Source organism: Pongo abelii, chromosome 9, assembly GCF_028885655.2.
Source record: "Pongo abelii isolate AG06213 chromosome 9, NHGRI_mPonAbe1-v2.0_pri, whole genome shotgun sequence".
NCBI lineage: Eukaryota > Metazoa > Chordata > Mammalia > Primates > Hominidae > Pongo > Pongo abelii.
The window spans coordinates 30,820,844-30,844,139 of record NC_071994.2 but is presented as its reverse complement, the minus strand read 5'-3'; the positions used below and the strand labels follow the sequence as shown (position 1 = coordinate 30,844,139).

At 44.6% G+C, this 23,296-nt stretch overlaps 1 protein-coding gene across 12 annotated transcripts in view; it reads left to right on the top strand.

Moving 5' to 3' along the window:
* Nucleotides 1–4,041: 4,041 nt before the first annotated feature.
* Nucleotides 4,042–23,296, top strand: part of PRR5L (proline rich 5 like) — an 87,450-nt gene continuing 68,195 nt past the window's right edge. For 2 of the 12 annotated variants that reach the window (XM_054524499.2, XM_063728478.1), the window contains exons 1-2: nucleotides 4,455–4,785; nucleotides 21,945–22,110. The gene's annotated coding sequence lies outside the window, so the exon portion shown is untranslated. The other 10 variants (XM_063728479.1, XM_063728480.1, XM_063728481.1 and 7 more) reach the window with 10 other exon arrangements.

Here is a 23,296-nt window from a genome sequence, read left to right as displayed (position 1 = left end):
ACAAAATTAGCTGGGTGTGGTGGCGCACGCCTGTAATCCCAGCTACTTGGGAGGCTGAGGCAGGAGAGTCGCTTGAACCCAGGAGGCAGAATTTGCAGGGAGCCAAGATCGTGCCACTGCACTCCAGCCTGGGTGACAGAGAGACTCTATCTCAAAAAAATAAAAAATAATAAAAAAAAATAAAATGAATAAATAAATGCGATAATGCGTAAATTGAGTAATTTTCATTATTATTCAGAGATGGAAAGAGTTAATCAGAGGAAGAGAGAGTGGACAGAGATCTCTGTCCTGTCCTTTTTTGCCTGTGTATAACTTTAAACAAGTCACCTAACCCTGCCTGAACTTGGTCTGATTAGGCTCTGTGCGGGGTAGAAATGAGTAATGGGAATGGGGTGGGCAGGCATTGTCATGGGAACAAAGCAAAAGTAGAACAATGGCCCTCTGGAAGAACAGAATCTGAAAGGTGGTTTTGATCACAAGGCAGCCTCTCAGGGAGGGCCTCTGCTTCTCCTGGTCTTGATGTCCAATTGTCTTCTACTGCTTCTTTTATCTCAATAGTGTTCAAATTATGTGGTTCCAAGCAAGGTTTTCTTTGTAAAATGGTTTGAACCCATGCCATTCTATTGCATAATTTCTGCTTGCTCATAGCTCTGGCCCCTTCTAACTATGTGTCCGCATCCCTTGCAAGCTGCATTCAGAGTGGCAGGAAAATGGGTGATCAGGCTGGTAACAAGAGAAGCAGGGAGTGGCTGGGATTGTGGCAAACTGGAAACTGCATGTTCTCCCTAAAAGGGAGAAAAAGCACTGCAGAACTAGCCAATTATGGACTGCAGGTCTGCAGCAAGAATGATGCCAGGTCCCGTAGGTTTTTCAAGGCAAGCTGAAAGATCTGTATTTTTGCCTGACGTTTTCTAATTTTAAAATATTGGCAAGTAATTCAAACAATGTTGACCTCATGAGGTTCAAACAATACAATCTAATATATAACATTGAACAAGCCCACAGCCAGTCTGCAGCTTTTAGAATCTAGAGTTCAGATAAAGTCACAAACTTCAGCTTTTGCTCTGCCTAATAGTTGTGTGTGTGTGTGTGTGTGTTCACATTCCTGAAATGTAATCTTACTGGTGAAGTGTACTTTTTGGGGCCAAAATTTTCACAGGACAAATCTATGGATTGGATGCACCTGGGTTAGGTGCCCACCCTTAGTCTTAAAGGGGGCTGCCTAAGGGATAGCTACTGTTTCAACAGGAGCCTTGATTGGACTGACTTCCATTTCACAGGTTGTGGACATGGCAAGCTGTGTATATATCTAATAAAGACCTAGAATTTCCTCCTCATAAATTAATGTTTAAATAGAATGACCAACACTGGTTTCTCCTATGAAGGTTCTGTTTCTTAATAAGAAAAAGCAAAGTCCCATTGATATTTAGGTAGAATTTTGGTTAGAATTTGGGTGGTGACAAGCATCCTGTATTGGCATTAACGGTCCTTAAGGAGAAGCTCTGATTTCCATGGAAATACTGACTACTTCTCATCTTAAGAAAATTCTGGCTTGGCGTGGTGGCTGTGATCCCAGTGCTTTGGGAGGCTGAGGCAAAGGCTCAGTTGAGCCCAGAAATTTGAGGCTATGGTGAGCTATGATTAAGACACTGCAGTCCAGCCTAGGCGAGAGAGCAAGACCCTGTTTAAAAAAAAAAAAAAAAGAAAGAAAAAATATCTGCTTATGAAATGAGAAACTCTTAGGGTTAGAAAAGAATTTAACCTCTTTAAACTTCCGTTTCAATCCTTCAATACTTTTTTATGGCATGCTCCTATGTTGTGAATACTTCTCTTTACCAGGAAGTACGCTTCTTCCAGAGGAGCCTCTTTCATCTTTAGATAGGCCTCATGATTAACTTTTTTTTCTTGTTGCACAATGCCCTGCCCACCATAGGCAATCAGTACAGCATACGCTAAATGAGTTCATTTCTATGGCATTTGCTGAGTACATACTATGTGCCAGACACTATTCTAGAAACTTGGGCAATATCAGTGAATTAAAAAAATCGGATTTGTTTAACTAAAGCGATCCCTTATAGAGCTGATGTTCTACCCTGAAAGTAGGAGGTGGTAAAAGAGAGATAATAATATTTTTTTTCTATTTTTTTTTTTTTTTGAGACCGATTCTTGCTCTGTCTCCCAGGCTGGAGTGCAGCGGTGTGATGTCGGCTCACTGCACCCTCCACCTCCCGGGTTCAAGCAATTCTCTGCCTCAGTCTCCCGAGTAGCTGGGATTACAGGCACCCGCCACCATGCCTGGCTAATTTTTGTATTTTTAGTAGAGATGGGGTTTCGCTATGTTGGCCAGGCTGGTCTTGAACTCCTGACCTCGTAATCCACCCGCCTCGGCCTCCCAAAGTGCTGGGATTATAGGCGTGAGCCACCGCGCCCGGCCATAATTTTTTTCTTAAAGTAAACCGTACAATATGTTACAAGGTTATAGATGCTATTAAAAAAAAAAAGCGGAGTTGAATGAGGGAGACTGGGAGGGAGGGGCGAATTACAACTTTAAATAGGTGGAATAGGGTAGGTCTCATTGAAATAAAACTTGAAGGAGATTGAGAGAGTTAGCAATGTAGAATGGATGTTCCCAAACTGACCTCCCTGCAGCTGGGTAGAACTAGCTCCCTTTCCACTTCCCAGGCCCTAGGGATAATGATAGGAATAATAATAGCTTAATATCCTTTGAATCCCAGCAGGGATTCTAAGCACTTTTTCTATGTGAATTCACTAAATCCTCATAGCCACCCTAAGACATAGCTACTACTTTTATCCCCATTTTCATATGAGTAAACTGAGGCACAGCAAAGTTGAGTAACTTGGCTAATAACCAGAGGATGGGAAGAAGAGGAGCTGCTGTAGAGACCTTGCCATTTTGGCTCCAGGCTTTGGCTCTTAATCCCTCAGACCAGCCTCTTTTAAGTCTCCTCTCTGCTCATTGTCCTCTCAGTTTCTTGCCAGGCACGGTGGTTTATGCCTATAATCCCAGCTCTTTGGGAGACGGAGACATGTGGATCACTTGAGGTCAGGAGTTCTACACCAGCCTGGCCAACATGGTGAAAGCCTGTCTCTACTAAAAATACAAAAATTAGCCGGGTATGGTGATGCATGCCTGTAATCCCAGCTACTCGGGAGGCTGAAGCATGAGAATTGCTTGAACCCCAGGAGGTGGAGGTTGCAGGGAGCCGAGATCATGCCACTGCACTCCAGCCTGGATGACAGAGGGCAAACTGTCTCAAAAAAAAAAAAAAAAAAAGATTTTGTTTCCTAGGCATGTGTCCCATGCCCAATCTCTTTCATTGTGTGTGATTCCTGGGATGAAATTTAAAGCCCTTCATCATTCTAGGGCTTCTGTTGAGGATCTTTTAGCTTTACCTAATATCACAGGACAAATGAGACACCCAGAACTTCCTCAACCCGCTCCCATGCCCACAACCACTGTAACACATAGGTTTTATAGGGTCGCAATGACCAAATCAAAAAATGAAAATGAGTCTTGCTCAGTTTTGAGATAAAAGGACATGCACATCTTTTTCTTCAGCAAATGTCACTGTGGTTTCAAAGCCTATGTGTGATGTGCGATCCGGCAGCATTTTTAAAGTATTTCCTGCTCAACCATAGCGTGAAATGATGCAAGTAGTGAGTCCTGCAAACAGCTGCACTAAATTCTTAACACCTGCCAAAAAAAAAAAAAAAAAAAAAAAAAACACAAAAAACACACACACTAACAGTTTTCAAAATAATTATACATTGTTTTTAATTTTTGGCTTGTTGGTTTTCTGTGGTTTCAAACTCGGAAGGACCCTCTAATTCATGAAACCTGCAGTTAGAAAATGAGTTTGGGAGCTTTAAAAGAATTTGCAAACAAGGGAAAGATTTCACTTGCATTATATTTTCATCAATGCACTTAAAACAACTTCTGGAACGCCCTAGGGACTATTCCTTAAAAAAAAAAAAAAAAAAAAAAAAAAGAGTTTCAGGCTCCACTCCTCTCTTCAGCTCCGCCCTGCTCCTTTTAAGTGAGCCCCAGAATCACCTCTTAGCTTGGCAGTTTCCCATTGCGGGGCAGCGGGGCCGGGGATGGGGTGGGGGGGCGGCTGCAGATCTCCCCTTGTGTGAGAGAAACGCAAGCACGGAGCTCCCTTGACCTGCTGCATCCTCCTCGGCAATTTTTTTTTTTTTTTTTTTTTTTAAGTCAAAAAGCTTGGATTTCCTGAAATTGTTGAACTGGATGTAAGTGCAGGGCCCCCCTCTCCGCTCTCCCCAGCAGGGTGAGAGTTGCTGAAGGGGAGGAGGAGTGGGATGGGGTGAAGTAAGGTGGGGGCCATTGGAGAGACACCAAAGCTAGGTGCCCGGGACAGGAAAAGTGGGAGGAGGAGGAGGAAGAGGGGAGGAGGGGGAGAAGGGGGAGGAGGAGGAGGCCGTAAGATGAGAGAGGAGGGAAACGTGTCACCAGCCCGGCTGTGGGAGCTCCGCGGCCGAAGCGTTTGTTGACTCGCGCTGGAGAGGAACCGAGGCTGGACGGGACCCCATCTAAGGGCAGAGCTGGGGGAGGAGGGAGGGAGGGAAGGAGGGAGAGCTGGGCAGAGCGCGACGGGGAGAACCATCCAGGTCGCTCATTTCTCTCCGGTGAGAAAACTTCCTTGGGAAGACCGGAAACTTCTTCCTAGGCGCGCGGAGTCTGGGGCGGAGGCGAGCGGCGGGTGTGCGCGACTCGGGGTGATTCACGCCGGAGACCCCAACGAGGTGAGTGGTGGGTGGGGGGCGTCTCTGGGAGTGGCCAGAGTCATAGGCTCAGCAACCGGGCAGGATTGAGCGAAAATTACCGCCCACTAATCTGACGGGGCGCGGCGTGGCGGGGGTAGGAGCTGGGGAAAAGTGTCACATTTGGGGGGCAACCAGGTGGGAACTCCTGAATGGTTAAGGATCCTCCGATCGGACGCTGCAGGCAGGCGTAGGCGATCCTACTCGCGACCACCATGGTGGGGCGGTGGGCAGGCCACGCTCCCGGTCTGCTCTTTAGGGTGGTTGAGGTACCGCCGTGGGGTGGGATGGGGATGCTGGTGATCATGGGACTTAGGCTGAGCCGGGAGGTCGAAAAAGAAAGTCGGCTTGTTTGACTCTCTCGTTCTCCCTCTGTGGGGCAAATCTAAAGAGCTGTCCCCTCTTAAGCGCGGAGAGGGGGGGGATTTCGCGCCTGCAGCAGCCTTTTCCCGGCGGTCCCCCTTTTTCTGGAGGGAGGCGTGGGAGAGAAGGGAAGGGAAGGGAGCCACTTTGTCCCGTGCGCTGCTGCACGCGCGCGCTCTGCGGACTAGGGTGGGCCAGGGCCCAGCGGGTGGGGATCCCGCCGGGACGGGCTGCGAGCAAGCCCTGGGACGGCCCTGCTGCGGACCCCGCGCTGGGAGCCCGCAGTATCCCCCTTCCGTTTTATTTCTCCCGCCTGCCTTCCTTTCGGCGAGGCTTTCCTCTGCGCGCTTACTGTGCGCGCACGCCGGGCTCGCTGCACGCAGGGGGCGCTCTGGGGGCCCCGCCCGGGCAGCTGGGACCCTGCCTGTCCAACCCTCCGGCCCATTTTCCTAGAGGCCGCCGCCCGGGGTGGGACCAGGCTGTGTGCTTGCTAACTGTGCTTCAGGAATCCGCTCTGGGATGCCTTCCTGTCTGGCAAAAGGGGTTTCCCCCAGTTCTACCCAGTCCCTGTCCTCGGTCACATGCTGCCACCGCCTGCCTCTTCCCCCCCGGTGTCGGGAGCCCGCGTTTTGTTTGTCAGCAAGTTAGGCGGTGAGTATTTATAGACGCCACGGCAGGCCTGCGGTGTGCAAGGTTTCAATCACTGCGATGCGCCCCACAAGACCAAAGGTCACGCGCTGCGTCTGAGCTGCACGTCTGCCCCGGAGACCCGCGTGGAAAAAGCTCTGGGCTGGAATCTCCGGGCTTCCCTGCTTGGGCAGAATTCTGGACCTGTTGCCCAGACGACACGTGCACATTCAGATGACCCATGCTAAGGACCAAAGGGATGCCACCGGCCCAATGGACTGCCCTCATCCCCCACCATCCTCAAGGGACCCTTGCTGATCAAGCCCGGGAGACTACCCTTTTTGACCTCTCTTTGGTGATCCTGACCAACGTAGAAATTTGCAGTCATGACATTTCATTGCCCTACATACTGCAAAATGTCAAAATGCTGAGCTGTGGTAAATTGCTCTGGGGTGGAAGGCGCTGTTACTGACAACACGAAGCAGCTAGCGGGTCAGGAGGGGAAATGGAGCTTGCAGAAACTAATTTAGCCACATTTAAAATTTAGCCCCTGGTAAGGTTCCCAGTATGACTGACGAAGGTGCAGGGCTCCTGTCTGTGGAACCTGGCTGGTTAGTCTTCTCTGGTTGCAGCCCTAGAATCAGGATCAAGGGTGCTGTTTGGAGCGGTTTCTGTAGAATGTAGCCTTGCAGATAAGGGAAGTCATGCCTGGTCAATCCACAAAGTTGTCTTCAGTTTTTCCAACTGCAACCATTGTTCTTTGAGTATGTTACTGATGCTTCTAACAACTGGAACCATTAATATGTAAAAGAAGAAAGGCACTAGAAATAAGAAAGTCTAACTAGCTTATTTCTCAAAGGCTTAGTTTAGACTAGTTTGTTTCTCAAGGGTGGGACCTCATTTCTTTCAGGTCCAGAGGGCCATGGATTTATATTTATTTCTGTGGGTGAAATTTCAATAATGTTCTGTCTTAGAACATTACAAACATGTGCCACTTGTTTTAAAAAGGGGAAAGGTGCAAACACCTCTTGAGGTCTTATGATGTCTTAAGCTTTGCACTGAGAGACTTTGACAGTATTATATACTCCTCATGCAAACAATGATATAGGTACTATTATATCCCTATCATATAGATGAGCCCACTGAGGCTTGGAGAATTTAAGTAATTTGTCTAAGGCCATACACACAGGGATGGAGCTGAGAATGGATTACAGATTTGTTACTCCAGACTCGTAGTCTGGAGATGTCTTTCCCTTCAATTCTCCATTGTTGATTAGCTCACGTTATAGCTGATTAGATTGATGGCTTTTTATTTATTTTTAAAATTTCACAGAATGTTACAAATTGGCTCAGATAGGGAAAAAAGCCCTAATCTTGTCTTTAGAAAACTGTTACACTGATTATCTGAAAATCTCTTGCTGATAGTCCAGACCTAAATCCTAATCCTCACTTTGCTCCTTGACTTAATGTATCTTCAACATTAAAGCCATTTATCTGTAGAAAATTGAATTCAGTAAGGACTTTGTGGATTACTTATTTTTTTTCAGATTTCTCCATACTAATGATTTGTAGGCATGCATGTGTCTGTTTTCCTGTGGTTGTTCCTTTCGTACAAGGTAAAATATGCTGAAATCTCTCTTAAATTGCAGCCTTTTTCCTTTTCATTCTTTCTGCAGTGCTAGACCCAATACAGAATTGATTTGAAAAATAGTGTGTGAGTTCCTCTGAAAGATCCTTACAGTGTCTAATGTTCATCATGAAAGGTTTGTTCTCAAGAGTTGCCTCTCTGTATGTAAAATGTAAATACATGTTAAAGGCAATGCTTGTAGAAATGACCCTTTGTTAACAAGTCAGTGTGAATTAATATTTTAGTTGCTGAAATATAGGAATAAAATATTTTGTGGATTTTTTACAGAATATTATGGGGTTTGGAATTGGGGAACAAAGAGAGCGGTACCCTGACAAGCAGAAAGCACTGTTTTACAAGAGAAGATTTCACATGGAGCTAAGGAGGGGGATGGATGGCAGTGATGGGGCATCAGAGGTGAACTTGAGTTAATTCACATTTTTGTCAGTACCTGGGGATCCAAGATTTACTTTGAAACTTGTACAGTTAAAACAAATGAGCTGACTTATTTATTGGGCAACTTCTGTGAGCCAGGTATAGCTATGGTAATGGTATTTGTGCCTCCCAGCAACTCAGGTAGGAAGGTATTATTTTCTCTATTTTCAGATGAGAAAACAGAGGCTCAGAGAGGGTTGTTACTTTCCCAGTGTCACACAGCCATGAACTCAAGCGTCTTGCTCTTTTCAGTATATTCTGATATCTACCCTTGAAGGCCTTCCATGGAGAACCCAGGGTCCCAAATTCTCAAGAAAATCCTAGTGGTTCACATGGAAGTTTCTGGACCAGAAGTCAACGCCGGAGCTATTCAGGGACTCTAAAATGAGGAGACAAGAGGTGGGTGAACAATGAAGCCTGAAGGGGTAGTCTGGATAATTCTGACAGTAGTGATGCCACAGAAGAAGGAAAGTCAGGCCCTGTAGATATTGTGAATATAGACAATTACTAGCATTGGCCTGGGCGAGGATGGCTGTCACATTGCAGAACACACCAGATGAGGTTCCCAGAAGGGCAGAGTGGGGAAGTGTCTCCACTTCCCTCCCGATGCCTTCTGCTGCCCGGTGTTGGCTTTATAGTCAATATAAATTAGGGAGCCTGTGGGACCTGTTTCCATTTTAATTAGACTTGGCCCTTTGAGGTTCCAGTCACTCAGTCTCCCTCTTTAAATATTCTTTTTTTATGCTTTGCCACTTTATGGCCTTTGTAGATCAGTCCTCGGATTTCATGTACGGGAGACAGAAAGAGAGAAAAAACGCAAAGGTTAGTGATTACCTAAATTGGATTAAGTTCTGTCTAGCAGCGTTTAAAGAAATGCCGCTTGCTCCCTAATTACCATCAACTAAGAATTTAAACGGTCTATTAAATTTAAGCTGACTTTTTTTAAAAACTCCCTGAAATTTCCAGCTGTAACATATTCTGAGATTTTAGAGGCTTTTATATATTCTTCAAATGTGTAGAGGACATTTTCTGCTTTCCCCCCCTTTTAAAAGTTATTGTATTTCTGGAGCAAGATAATAAATGACATCACTATATACTAACTTCATTAAAAAAGCAGAAGCTCACAGCTAGGCTCAGCTAGAAGGGTTTGTGGAGAGCGGTAGAAATCCATCTGACCGTGGCCTACGGGAAGACCTCATAAACATCTACCCCCTCCAAACAACCTGTCATTAATTATTTGTTCAATTTATTTAGCATATAATTATATGTTACATAAAATTATGTATTTACTCATATATTAAACTTGCAAAGCTTTCATTCTTCTTTTTCTCCCCTCAGTTTTGAGGTGTGAATATGTTTCCCTCACCCACACATCAATGGTCTGGTTTCACTTTAGCTGGTTGCCAAATGCCAGCAAAACTTCCACTTTCCCGTTCTTTCCTTACTTTACCTATTACAGTACTTTCTCCAACTTTGCTGGTTCTTTTTGACACAGGACGTGTCCTGTATTTTGTTGATGGCATCTTTGACAGCAGTTGGGTTTCCAGCAAATACTAGGATTAAGGGACTGCAATGGATTCAGCTGTTTCGGAACTGGAGTATATGTTAGCTTAAGTTGAGCCTGGAAGAATAGCTGAAAGGATTTGTTTTTGCCTTTTTCCCAAGGACAGGGGGCAGGGTAGGGGTGGGTGGGGAAGGGGAGAAAAATCTACCATTGGCTCTGATGTGTGTCTGTATCAGACTGAACTAAGCTGCCTCAAACCCTGTCACAACCTGTTTGTGACCTCAGCCACATAAAATCCTTGGTGTAAACCCTTTTACGCTTGCCATTTAATTCTAAATACTTCTCTGGAACTGGTTCAATATCATTCCCCGGATGTCTTTGAAGAGACCACATCGACTGCTGCCATCATTTTGGAGAACTGTTTCATCATGCTACCTCCCGGACACCACCACTATGGGAGCAGTATGGCCACTTTCCTTGTAAAACGTCTCGCAGGCTGAATTAGTGGGTAAACATGGTACTCTTCTGTGGTGTCAGGGATAATTTTTTAAAAAATTATTCACCAACAGGACAATAGATTCCTTTCAGGCCTCAAAAAAGCTCCCCACCAGCCGGGCGCGGTGGCTCACATCTGTAATCCCAGCACTTTGGGAGGCTGAGGCGGGTGGATCATGAGATCAGGGTATCGAGACCATCCTGACCAGCATGGTGAAACCCCGTCTCTACTAAAAATACAAAAAATTAGCTGGGCATGGTGGTGCGTGCCTGTAGTCCCAGCTACTCGGGAGGCTGAGGCAGGAGAATCGCTTGAACCCGGGAGGCAGAGGCTGCAGTGAGCCGAGATCGTGCCACTTCACTCCAGCCTGGGTGACAGAGTGAGACTCCATCTCAAACAAAAGAAAACCTCCCCACCAAGGTTGGTATCAACTTTTCAGAGGGGCAGGGTTGTTGAATGAGCCCTCATTTTGGTCCTAACGGGCATCATGGAGATAACACAGGTTGAGGAATTGAGATCTGGAATCTGATCTCAGCTCTGCCATAAGCAAGCTGTATGACCATGGTGAGTTGCTCAGTTATTCTGGGCCTCAGTTTCCCTATTTACAAAGTAATGACTTTGGCCTACCACTAAGGTTCCATTCTGTTCTAAAATTCCTTGATGGCAAAGGAAGCGTGGTCTAGAGCTGTGCTTCTGAAAGCACACTTGCATCACCTGGAGATCCTGTTAAACCACAGAATCCGATTCAGTAGGTCTGGGCTGGGGCCAGAATGTCTAAGAAGCTCCCAGGCAATGTTGATTCTGTTGATTCCCAGACTACAATGTGGGTAGCAGGGCACTAGAGCCTTGGTCAGGGCTTCCCAACCTTGGCCCTATTGATGGTTTTGGCGGATAATTCTTTGTGATGCGGGCTGTCCTGTGCATAGTAGGATTTTTGGCAGCATCCTTAGCCTCTACCCATTAGATGCCCATGGCACCCTCCACTCCCATAGTTATGACTATCAAAAAGTGTCTCCAGGCAGCGGGACAAAATCGCCCCTAGTTGAGGACATTGGTCTAGACCAGTGTTATCAAGCCTAGTTGTACATCAGAATCACTTGGAAGATATCTGGGAAGTACAAATTTAGGTATCTTGGCCCCAGTGAATGAAAATGACTAGGGGGAGGGCCCAGGAATCTATATTCTTTAAAAATAAGGTGATAGAGATGGCCTGGAATTCTTCTCTTTAAGAGTCTGAAAAAGTACAAGATCTACACCTGAGTTCTGGTGTTATCCCTCCATAGCTATGGGACCACACAGGCAAGTTGCTTAAATGCTCTGAACCAGAAACTCTCCACTTCTAAAATAGGAATAATAATGGTGTCCACCTCCTAGGATTGTTGGGGGCCAAGTGGGATAACATGAGGAAGAGCCTTAGTAACTATAAAGTGCTGTGCAGATGTTAGTGGCAAGTGTTATACCACACGCCTCTGGAGTTTAATTTTTTTGGTCCAATTACTTTATTTATTTTTCCCAGGGCTGTATTTCTTTTTCTTGAGGCTTAGCTCTGTAACCTTCACAATATCTCTTTTCATCATTCCTTTGGCCCTCACAGTCAACAGCTGTGTACATTTGTCCCCACTCAGTCCCATGCAAGGGTCTCAAACTGGCAGCCCGTGGGCCAAACTTTGGCATCAGACATGTACTGTTTGGCTTGCATTGTATTTTGGGGAAAAGAAGAAAACAAGATGATTTTTTCCAGTATTTAAAAGTTGGGAGAGTTGACATCTGAACACAGGTTTTCAGCTTTTCTGTAATAAACCAAAAGGAGTCTGAGGACACTCTTTAGTTTGCCACATCCCCCACCTGGCCCGCTAATCTTGTTCACGTTCTCTGCTTCAGTCTGCTGTAAGCATTGTTTCCCATCCCAGCATTAGGCTTTCCTGTCTTTTTCTTTCTTTTCCTTTTTTTTTGAGATGGAGTCTCACTCTGTCGCCCAGGCTGGAGTGCAGTGGTGCGATCACGGATCACTGCAACCACCGCCTCCCGGGTTCAAGTGATTCTCCTGCCTCAGCCTCCTGAGTAGCTGGAATTACACGCGCCTGCCACCACGCCCAGCTAATTTTTGTATTTTTAGTAGAGATGAGGTTTCACCAGGTTGGCCAGGCTGGTCTCAAACTCCTGACCTCAGGTGATCTGCCCGCCTCGGCCTCCCCTGTCTTTTTCTTTAATCATGACCAGTTACTATTCCCTTTTATTATTATATTATTGTAGGAGCCATATCTGGCTCATCTTTGTGGCAAGGGTAGTAGGTACTCCCTAGATATTTGTTGAAATGTGATATTTTCATCCTATACCTGGTCTTTCATAGTTAAGACCTTGGATACACCTTGAACTTTTAAAGCTTCTTACCTATGAAATCTTGTTTTTCCTTCTCAAAATTTCCTTTCCAGTCTCCAGGCCCCATATTCTTTAGAGTTATGGGCAAGGAAGTGGAGAACCTGTAGTTTTCAGTTGACCTTTCATTAGCTTTGCTTCATAACTCCAGAATGTGAGTTAACCTTTCTGCCTCAATCTTGTCTCAGTTGTCCATCTTCAATTACAGCTGTTGGTGTCTGCTTGCATTTATAGTATTACTTTTGGATATTTCCTTAGAAACCCTGAGCTCCCTGGGAGAAGATAATTTATTCTTCTTTGCCCCCTGTAACTTCCTTTACTCAGATCCTGGCATCCAGTGGACACTCTAATGTTTGGTTGAGTTAAATGGACTTGAACTGGACTCATTACCTCCATGAAATGATCATATGTGGATATTTCCATCAGTTTTCTGAGCCTCTATTCAATGCCTGTTATACCTAGCTATACTACCCGAGAAGAAATTTCCCTTCCCTTCATCTCTTTTTCCTCTTCTTTTCTTTTCTTTTCTTTCTCTTTCTTTCTTTCTTTCTTTTTTCTTTCTTTCCTTCTTTTTTTTTTTCTTGGAGATAGTGTCTCACTTTGTCACACAGGCTGGAGTGCAGTGGCGTGATTATAGTTCACTGCAGCCTTGAACTCCTGGGCTCAAGGGATCCTCCTATCTCAGCCTCCTGAGTAGGTAGGACTACAGGCATGTACCACCATGCCTGGCTTTTTTTTTTTTTTTAGAGATGGGATCTGGCTGGATTGCCCAGGCTGGTCTCAAACTCCTGACCTCAAGGGATTCTCCCACTTTGGCCTCCCAAAGTGCTGGGATTATAGGCATGAGGCACTGCACTCAGCCTCATCTCCCTTTCTTAGGAAAAAACCATTTTATCTTATTTCTGCAATGAGAGAGTGGAGCTAATTTTTAAAAGTAAGTTGCACATTTTAATCTAGAGCACATTTTCCCACACTTAAAACGCTTGTTGGCTGCCAGACTGTAGCTTTTGACTACTCTTTCACTCACCAGGGTTTTATATACGTTACATGTCAGAAATGTAATTGCTCACTCACATAATGGTCAGTCTTAGCTACTGCTTGTGTCTAGACTTTTTGGCTTACCATCTGGTAGGCGCTGCAGAATCACTCTGGATGACATTTGGGGGCCACACCCAGACAATATGCACTCCAAGGAACTTGATACTTAAAGTGGGCTTATAGATGAGTAAATAAGATGTGTGGTTATTTCCCACAGCTTTGTTTAACTTGTATCACAGAAGGGGATTTTTCTGGTGATTATACAGTGGCTTGCAGGCCAATGTGATGATGATGTGATGATATAATTGCTTCTAGGTGCGTCTAAATTGTCAGCTTTCTGAATCCTGTGGACACTTAGTGAACACCGTTAAGCAGAGATAAACACTTGAGTGTGTATCCTGTTTGCCCTAATACTTATGGTTGCGCAAATTTGGACTCTCAGACTCTTCTGTCTGCACTCGGTTTCCAGTAGCGCCTAAGAAAGTTGTCTCTTGCTTCCTGTTGAGCCCTTTCCATAGTTCACAGTTGACCCTTAACATTTTCTTGTTTGGAAGAGTCAGTGTTCATTCCTTGGCCGGCTTTTGTCTCCTAAGAGTTGCAAAGATTGGTCCTTAATAGAAACAAATGTGCTACGCTATGTAGCACGTACTTCTGCTCTGCTAAGTCTGTGGGCTCCACTGACCAGCAAACAGACTCAGGATTGCTCACCCATGTGGCCCAGGTCTATGTCCCCGTGGACAATAATGCTTAGGTGGACCCAAGTTTGGTCAGCAGCAAAGAAAATTATTCTGATCTCTCAGAAATGGGAAGGCCACTCTTCCTGGTGGCTTGGAAGTGCACCTTTCATTCCATCATTTAAAAATATTTGGGCAGGCATGGTGGCTCACACCTGTAATCCCAATATTTTGAGAGGCCGCGATGGAAGGATCACTTGAGGCCAGGAGTTCAAGACTAGTCTAGGCAATACAGCAAGACCTGTCTCTACAAAAAATTAGCTAAGTGTGGTGGTACACACCTGTAGTCCTAGCTACTCAGGAGGCTGAGGTGGGAGGATTGCTTGAGCCAGGAGGTCAAGGCTGCAGTGGGCTGTGATTGTGCCACCATACTCCAGCCTGGGTGACAGAGCGAGACCTTGTCTCAAAAAAAAAAGTAAAAATAATTAAAAATACATTAAAAATAAATAAAATAAAAATATTTATTGGGTACCTTTTATGTGCTCACTACTGTGCTAGGGACCAGGATATAATAGTGAACAAGATGGGCAAGATTTTTGCCTTAAAGGAGCTTGCATACTGTCAGGGTTCATCAGACACTGAACAAGTAAACAAACACAACAACTGCAGCTTGGTCTGTGGGTGCCACAAGGAAACAGACTCCTTGCTTGAGGGGCAGAGTCCTCTTGCTCTAAGGTAAGAAGCTATGGGTAATGTTTATGAAGGGAAGCAGTGGGTGGCGTTTAATCTCTCGGCTCTGTGTGTGGCACACACGAACATTGTTTAAAACAGAGAGGTCAGGAGTTCAGGCTCTGGAATCACACAGGATTTGCCTCTTGGTTCCTCTTCCTAATCTTCTGCCTGTGGGCAAGTGAATCCCTATGCTTCTGTTTCTTCGTCTGCAAAATGAGCCTAATGAAACCTACCTCATTGGTTTAGAGTAGAAATTAACTGAGGTAATAGATGCAAATGGAGGCTTGACACAGTCCTGACCATCATGGCCAGCCTCTGATGATAGTTAATATTATTCTAATCAGCAGTCATAATGGTAATAAAATAGTCATGGTTGACAATTGATTTGACCAAATGGCCCCACCACTTTTGAAAATCTGCTTGTGACCTGGTTTCCATCCAATGGGCTGGCACAGGGGCAGGCATGGGGTCCAGAACTAGTCTCCTATGCTGGCTTGGAGGGTTCTGCCTTCTGTGTGTTTCCTTTAGCAGTACCTTGGGTGCTTACCCTGTATCTGGGTGTGTATATAATACATAGGGGAGTATGTCATACATAAGGCTTCATAGAGAAATCGGTGATGGGCCGCATGTTCTCATTCATAGGTGGGAAATTGAACAATGAGAACACTTGGACACAGGGTGGGGAATACCTCACACCGGGGCCTGTCGTGGGGTGAGGGGAGGGGGAAGGATAGCATTAGGAGATATACCTAATGTAAATGACGAGTTAATGGGTGTAGCACACCAACATGGCACATGTATACATATGTAACAAACCTGCACGTTGTGCACATGTACCTTAGAACTTAAAGTATAAAAAAAAGGAAATCGATGATGGGCTGACAGTGAGATAAGACAGCTGCTAAGTTAAGAGGCTGGTGAATTAGATGATGTGGTAGGTGGGAGTTCAAACATGGCTGAGGGATGGTTCTGAGTTTGTGTTGTGTTAGGGTATCAGCCTCTGCCTCCTCTCTCAAAGGTTCTCAGTGTGTATGGCTCCCAGGGTAGGGGCTGAATGCACAGCCAGAGATGGTGAAAGATCATCATGGCCATCAGCTGGGCCAAACCATTAATTAACTGGTGAGTCAGCAGATCCAGAGACGTGAAGTGACTTGCCCAAGGCCACAGGGACTGATTAGTGCAGGCTTACCTTATACCTGGCTTAGGCTCTGCATAAAAGGTCTGAGAAGGCTGGAGGCCGTAGCTGTGATGGGGTAGAAAAAAGGTCACAAACTTCCATGTTTGACCTTCAAAGTGCTGGTTGGTCTGGTGAATTAGTTGCCAACACTTACAAATCCAGTGATTTCATATTTCTAAAAATTTGGATTTTTGGCCTTTCTTGGGAAAAATCAGATCTGGCAAAACCAGGCTTATATCCTAAGATGGCAAACACCAGATCGGATTGAGTAGTGGCCGCCTCCTTTAGCCAGGGCAGGTGCTGGTAGTAAAGCAAGCTTACTGTCCACACCTGCCTCACTCCCTAAGCTGGTCCCAGCCTGGCCCTTTTGGCCTGTTTATGATGCATAGTGCAGAAAAAAGAAAAGATATTGGTTCTTCCTTTCATCTACGTTTCCTGCCAGTGTTTATTTGCTAGCCCATGTGTTCCTGCACAGGGTCACTCCTATTGTGAAATAAATGCTGAATAAATAAAATTGGTGTCAAATGAATGAACTGTCATTGCTAGAGCCCAGCTTGGGATCAGAAGCTGAATCCTGACTTCCTCCTAACAGCTGGGTGACTTTGAAGAAATCATATGACCTTTATTTGTTGTCTTCCTTTTAGGGAAAGGAGGTTAGGGGAGTCACTATTGCCTTTACATTTATTTATTTGAAGAAGTAAGACATTTTCATGCTTCTGAATTCAAAAAGTCCAAAAGGGTTTATAGAGAAAAGACTTCCCTACTGTGTCGCTGCTACCCAGCTCCTTGCCCTAGGGGAAACCGTGTTAATCTGTTGCTGGTTTGCCCTTCCAGAGACATTTTATGCACATGCAATGAAAAGGGTAAATGCTCTTTTTTATCTTTTTTACGTAGATGGTAGCATAATGTACACGTGGCTCTGTGTTTAGCCTTTCTTTCATTCAAGGTCGGCTCTTTCTTTTTTTTTTTTGAGGCGGAGTCTCGCTCTGTCGCCCAGGCTGGAGTGCAGTGGCGCGATCTCGGCTCACTGCAAGCTCTGCCTCCCGGGTTCATGCCATTCTCCTGCCTCAGCCTCCGGAGTAGCTGGGACTACAGGTGCCCGCCACCAAGCCTGGCTGATTTTTTTGTATTTTTAGTAGAGACGGGGTTTCACCGTGTTAGCCAGGATGGTCTCGATCTCCTGACCTCATGATCTGCCTGCCTCGGCCTCCCAAAGTGCTGGGATTACAGGCGTGAGCCACCACGATCGGCCCAAGGTCGGCTCTTTCTTAGAGCTGCATCGCCTTCCAGTATATGGGACACCATAGTTTACATATGGCCAGTTCCCTGTTGGTGAGCACTTAAGTTATTTCCAGCTCATTGTTGTTATAAGGAAGGCTGCAATAAAAACCCATGTTACATAAGCCACTTGACGTGCCTTGAATAAAATTCTTGGAAATAGATTTGTTGGGTCAGAGGGTATGGCCTTTGTCCCTTCGGTAGATCTTGTCACATTTCCTTCCACAGCAGTCAATTCAGACTGCTCTCCCTCCAGCGATGCGTGGAAGTGCAACCCCACCACCCATCACCTTGCGAAGCCTAAGAGGGTTTTGTGAAGAACACAATGTTGTATAAAAATATTAATACTAACCATAGCTTTTTGGGCCCCTATTCAGGGCGAGGCCGTGATCTAGGTTATCTCATTTTCATCTTAACAACACGCACATAAGCATTACAACCATTTGACAGACAAGGACACTGAAATTCAGAGCCTATGAGGAACGTAGGCAGGTCATCCAGCTAATAAGCTGTAGAGGCTGGATTTGAAGCCAAGTTAGTCAGATTTCAATACCATGGTGTTTACCCATGGTGAAGCCCCATGTATATTTTTTTTTTTTTTTGGTAGAGTTTTGCTCTTGTCACCCAGGCTGGAGTGCAATGGCACGATCTTGGCTCACTGCAACCTCCGCCTTCCGGGTTCAAGCAATTCTCCTGCCTCAGCCTCCTGAGTAGCTGGGATTACAGGCGCCCGCCACCATGCCTGGCTAGTTTTGTATTTTTGGTAGAGACGGGGTTTCACCATGTTAGCCAGGCTGGTCTCGAACTCCTGAGCTCAGGTGATCCACCCGCCTTGGCCTCCCAAAATGCCCATGTAATTTTAAATGTTGGTGTTCTGAGCTGACACCTGCTTATGGTTCCTGTCTCTCAGCAATGATGCCTCACACACAGCTGGCTCATTTACTCATTCAGAGAATATCTATGGAATTCCTGCTTCACTAAGCCCTGTGCTAAGCCCTGGGGATGTACCTGAGAACATGACAAACAGTGCCTGCCCTTATGGGCCTCACAAACCTATGACAAATAATTCTGTAGTCATTTATTAAGGCAGATTATGACAAGACGACAAAGGAGATGGGGAGGGTGCTCTCTGGGGTAATGGAACCTAATCAGGGGTGAGGAGAAAGGAGGGTGTCTCTGAGCAAATGAAGGTGGGCTATAAAGGGGGTGCAGGTTTGAACCTGGAGAGTTGGGTGGGAAATATTTCACATAGAGGCCATAGCACATGGAAGGATCCTGAGGTGGGGCAGAGCAGGTGCTGGTGGAAGACATGAAGGAAGGCCAACGAGCAGAACTGCAGAGTGGTGAGAAGTGAGCGTGTGAGGATGGTGTTTGTGGATTTATTCTAAGACTTGTGGGGAACATTTGAAGGCATCGCAGCAAAGAGTGACATAAGCGTTGTGGGCTATGGACTGTTGGGTTCTAGTTCCAGCATCCTTTCTCATGAGCTGTGTGACCTGAGACAAGTTAAACACTCGGTACCTCCATTTGCTTTTCTGTAAGCTGGGTCTGGTAATAGCACCTGCCTTCTGGTGGTTGTAAGATCAGACACAGGTGCTTCCAAACAGGTGCTTTCATGTAGTTTTGAGTGCCATATGAGGTATGAAATAAATGAGGCATTTTAACCCAGTAATCATGAATAAATTTATTTTCTCCAAATGTGATGCACTCCGATATTTTCTATTCCATTTCACTAAAAGTCAAGACCTTCTAAGTTAATTTTTAAAATGCTGAGATAATACATGTCAAGTGCCCGCCTCACAGTTGGCAGTCAGTAAATGGTGCTATCATGATCATCAAGGTTGTCATTAGAAAGACCATTCTGACTGCGATTAGAGAATGGATCAGTTGAGTTTGACCGATCATTATCTAAATCCTGGTGGTGTGGAAGGACATTGGGTCATTCCTGTGTTCATGGTCCAGGGAAGGATTTGCACACTGGGCTTTCTGACTGCAGAAGCTTCCGAGGGTTGTGTGTAAAAGAGGCCATCTCTCTTGTTTCTCTGGGAACTAGTTTCTCCTTGTTTTCCAGGCAGTCACATCAGATGGCATGGCTGTTTTCTTTGACTTCTTTGTTATTTACACTCAGAATGGCTTTTTCCTGGAAGCCTCAGAGTTATTATAAGCCACCCACTTCTTTATTTTAAGTTGTTGGGCCATGATTCTACTTCCCTTTTCAGAGTCAAAGGTTGGAGCCCTAGTGGAATTCATTTGCATTTTCCACTAAGTGCAGCATCTTCCTTTACCCACTGCCCCAGCAGGCAGGGCTCTGCCCCATCTCCATGCCCTGACGTGGCAGCTGTGAGGAGAAAGTGAGATGACACATTCTTTTTCTCCTAGAAACACATCTTGGAAGTTTTTGAAGAAACTCATATAAGCTGAGTGTTAGCAAGGCCTGTGATACCTCCCAGTAACCCTGTAACTGCCACCGAATTTCCTGGACCCAGGGCCTGGGCTTTCTAGATAACTGAAGTTAACCCTTTCAGCACCAAAACTTTTAAGTTGCTTTTGAAGGGAATTTTTCTTAATGTAAATGGCATTGGTCCTTCAGAAAGAAATATGGACCAAAATTCTAGTTTCTCTAACTCAGAGACATTGGGCATAGAACATTTCTTTTAATTTTTAATTTTTGTGGGTACTTAGTGTGTATATTTATGGGGTACATGAGATATTTTGGTACAGGCATGCAATGCATAATAATCACATCAGGGTAAATGGGGTATCCATCACTTCAAGCATTTCTCCTTTCTTTGTGTTACAAACATTCCAATTATACTCTTGGTTATTTTAAAATACAGTTGACTGTAGTCACCCTATTGTGCTATCATATACAAGATCTTGTTCATTTTACCTAACTATATTTTTTTATCCATTTAATATCCCCCCTTCCTCCCACCACCACTACCCCTTCCAAGTCTCTAGTAACCATCATTTTCCCATCTCCGTGAGTTCAATCATTTTAATTTTTAGCTACCACAAATAAATGAGAACGTGAGAAGTCTGTTGTTCTGTGCCTGGCTTATTTCACTTAACATAATGATATCCAGTTCCACCCATGTTGTTGCAAATGACAGGATCTCATTCTTTTTTATGGATGAAGAGCACTCCATTATGTATATGTACCACATTTTCTTTATCCATTCGTCTGTTGATGGACACTTAGATTGCATACAGATCTTGGCTATTTTGAGTAGTGCTGCAATAAACATGGGAGTGCAGATATTCCCTTTGTATTCTGATTTCCTTTCTTTTGGGTGTATACTCAGCAGTGAGATTGCTGAATCATATGGTAGCCCTATTTTTTGTTTTTTGAGGAACCTCCAAACTGTTCTCTGTAGTGGTTGCACTAATTTACATTCCCACCAACAGTATATGAAGGTTCCCTTTTCTTCACATCCTCACCGGCATTTGCTATTGCCTGTCTTTTGCATAAAAGCCATTTTAATTGGGGGGAGATGATATCTCATTGTAGTTTTGATTTGCATTTCTCTGATGATCAATGATGTATTAGTCCATTTTCACACTGCTGTAAAGCATTACCTGAGACTGGGTAATTTATAAAGCAAAGAGTTTTAATTGACTCACAGTTCCGCATGGCTAGGGAGGCCTCAGGAAACTTACAATCATGGGGGAAGGCAAAGGGAAAGCATAGTGACGGGAGAGAGAGACAGAGAGAGAGCAAGGCTGGAACTGCCACACACTTTAAAACCACCAGATCTCATGAGAACTCACTCACTTTCATGAGAACAGCATGGAGGAAACTGCCTCCATGATCCAATCACCTCCTACCAGGTCCCTCTCCTGACACATGGGGATTATAATTCAACATGAGATTTGGGTGGGGACACAGAGCCAAACCACATTAAATGATCTTTTCATATACCTGTTTGCCATTTGTAGGTCTTCTTTTGAGAAATATCTATTCAGGTATTTTGGCCATTTTAAAATCAGATTATTATATTTCTTTCCTATAGAGTTGTTTCAGCTTCTTATATGTTCTGGTTGTTAATCCCTTGTCAGAAGGATAGTTTGCAAATATTTTCTCCCATTCTGTGGGTTGTCTCTTCACTTTGTTGATTGGTATCTTTTGCTGGGCAGAAGCTTTTTAGCTCAATGTGATCTCATTTGTCCATTTTTGCTTTGGTTTCCTGTGCTTGTGGGGTATTACTCAAGAAATCTTTGCCCAGTCCAATGTCCTGGAGAGTTTCCCTAAGGCTTTCTTTCAGTAGTTTCATAGTATGAGGTCTTAGGTTTAAGTCTTTAACCTATTTTGATTTGATTTTTATATATAAGACAGGGGTCTAGTTTCATTCTTCTGCATATGAATATCCAGTTTTCCCAGCACCATTTATTAAAGAGACTGTCCTTTCCTCAGTGTATGTTCTTGGCACCTTTGTCAAAAATTAGTTCACTGTAAATGTATGGATTTGTTTCTAGGTTCTCTATTCTGCTCCACTAATCTGTGTGTCTGTTTTTTATGCCAGTACTATGCTGTTTTTGGTTATTACAGCTCTGTAGTATAATTTGAAGTCAGGTAATGTGATTCCTCCAGTTTTGTTCTTTTTGCTCTGGAGACTTTGGCAATTCTGGGTCTTTCGTGGTTTCATATAAATTTTAGGATTTTTTTTCTATTTCTGTGAAGAATGTCATTAGTATTTTGATTGGAATTGCATTCAATCTGTAGACTGCTTTAGATAGTATGGACATTTTAACAATATTGATTATTTCAATCAGTGAACATGGAATGTCTTTCCATTTTTGTGTGTGTGTCCTAGAAGAGGCAATTTGGACATAAAGAGAAACATCAAGGGCATGAGTGCACAGAGGAAAGAGCATGTGAGGGCATGGCTGCAAGGCAGCCATCTGTAAACCAAGGAGAGAGACCCCAAAGGAAATCAACCCTGTGGACACCTTGATCGTGGACTTCTAGCCTCCAGAACTGTAAGAAAACAAATTTCTGTTGTGTAAGCCATGCAGGCTGCTGTATTTTGTAATAGCAGTTTGAACAGGCTAATACAGGGGTAGTAGTAATGGAGGCAATAAAAGAAACCATAGGTAGCATTTATCAAGCACTTGCTGTATTCAAGGAGTATTCTAAGCCCTACTTGAGTCATCTCATCCAATATCTTGCAAATCCTAAATCACCTGCTCAATGCCCCACGGGAAGTGGTGACACCAGCCTGACTCGGGTGCCTTTTCTCTCCGCCTCCACTGCACCTGTGTCTAGCACCTATACAGTTCCGGGAACCATGCAAAGTACTTCATAGACGATCTTTCTGGTAATCACAACTCTCCAAGGTAACTCTTCCTATTCCCACTTTTCAGATGTAGAAACTGCAGCTCAGAGGTGTCCAAGGTCACACTGTGAGTGTATTGGTTTCTTGTGGCTGCTATAACAAATGACCACAGCTTTCATGGCTTCAAACAACAGAAATATATTTCTTTCATGGTTCTGGAGGCCATAAGGGCAGAATTAAGGTGGGGCAGGGCTGTACTCCCTCTAGGGGGGAATCTGCTTCTTTTCTCTTTCAGCTCCTGGTGGCTGCATTACTCCAGTCTCTGCGTCTGTCTCCACATCACCTTCTTCTCTATGTGTGTCTGTGTCTTCTCCTCTTCTGTCTCTAGTAACTTCTGCATCCCCTTTATAAGGACACATGTGATTGCGTTTATGGCCCACCTGTATAATCTGGGACCAGCTTCTCTTCTCAAAATTCTTATCTGAATCGCATCTTTTGCCATATAAGATAATATTCACAGGTTTTGGTGACAAGTGTGTGTATCTTTGCTGGTGGTGGGGAGATGTTTTTCTGCCTACCACAGCGAGCGAATGGCAAAGTGACCACTGATTTTAGGGTTTATCTGCCCCCAGAGCTCTGAGTGATACACATTTGTGGCTGTACATCCTTCAGAGCTATAAGCATTATACTTCTCAACATCTTTTCTGCAATGCTATTTCTAGGCTCTGGTGGGGGTGGGTATTAGAGTCATAACTAAGAATTTCTGGACCCTTTGATTCAGAAGTTCCATTGCTGAGAAGGCACCTTACAAACGTGGTCATGTCATCCCGAAGACCCACAGATGTGCTCATTCTTTACAGTAACCAAAAAAGGGGAAACTCCCTAAATAT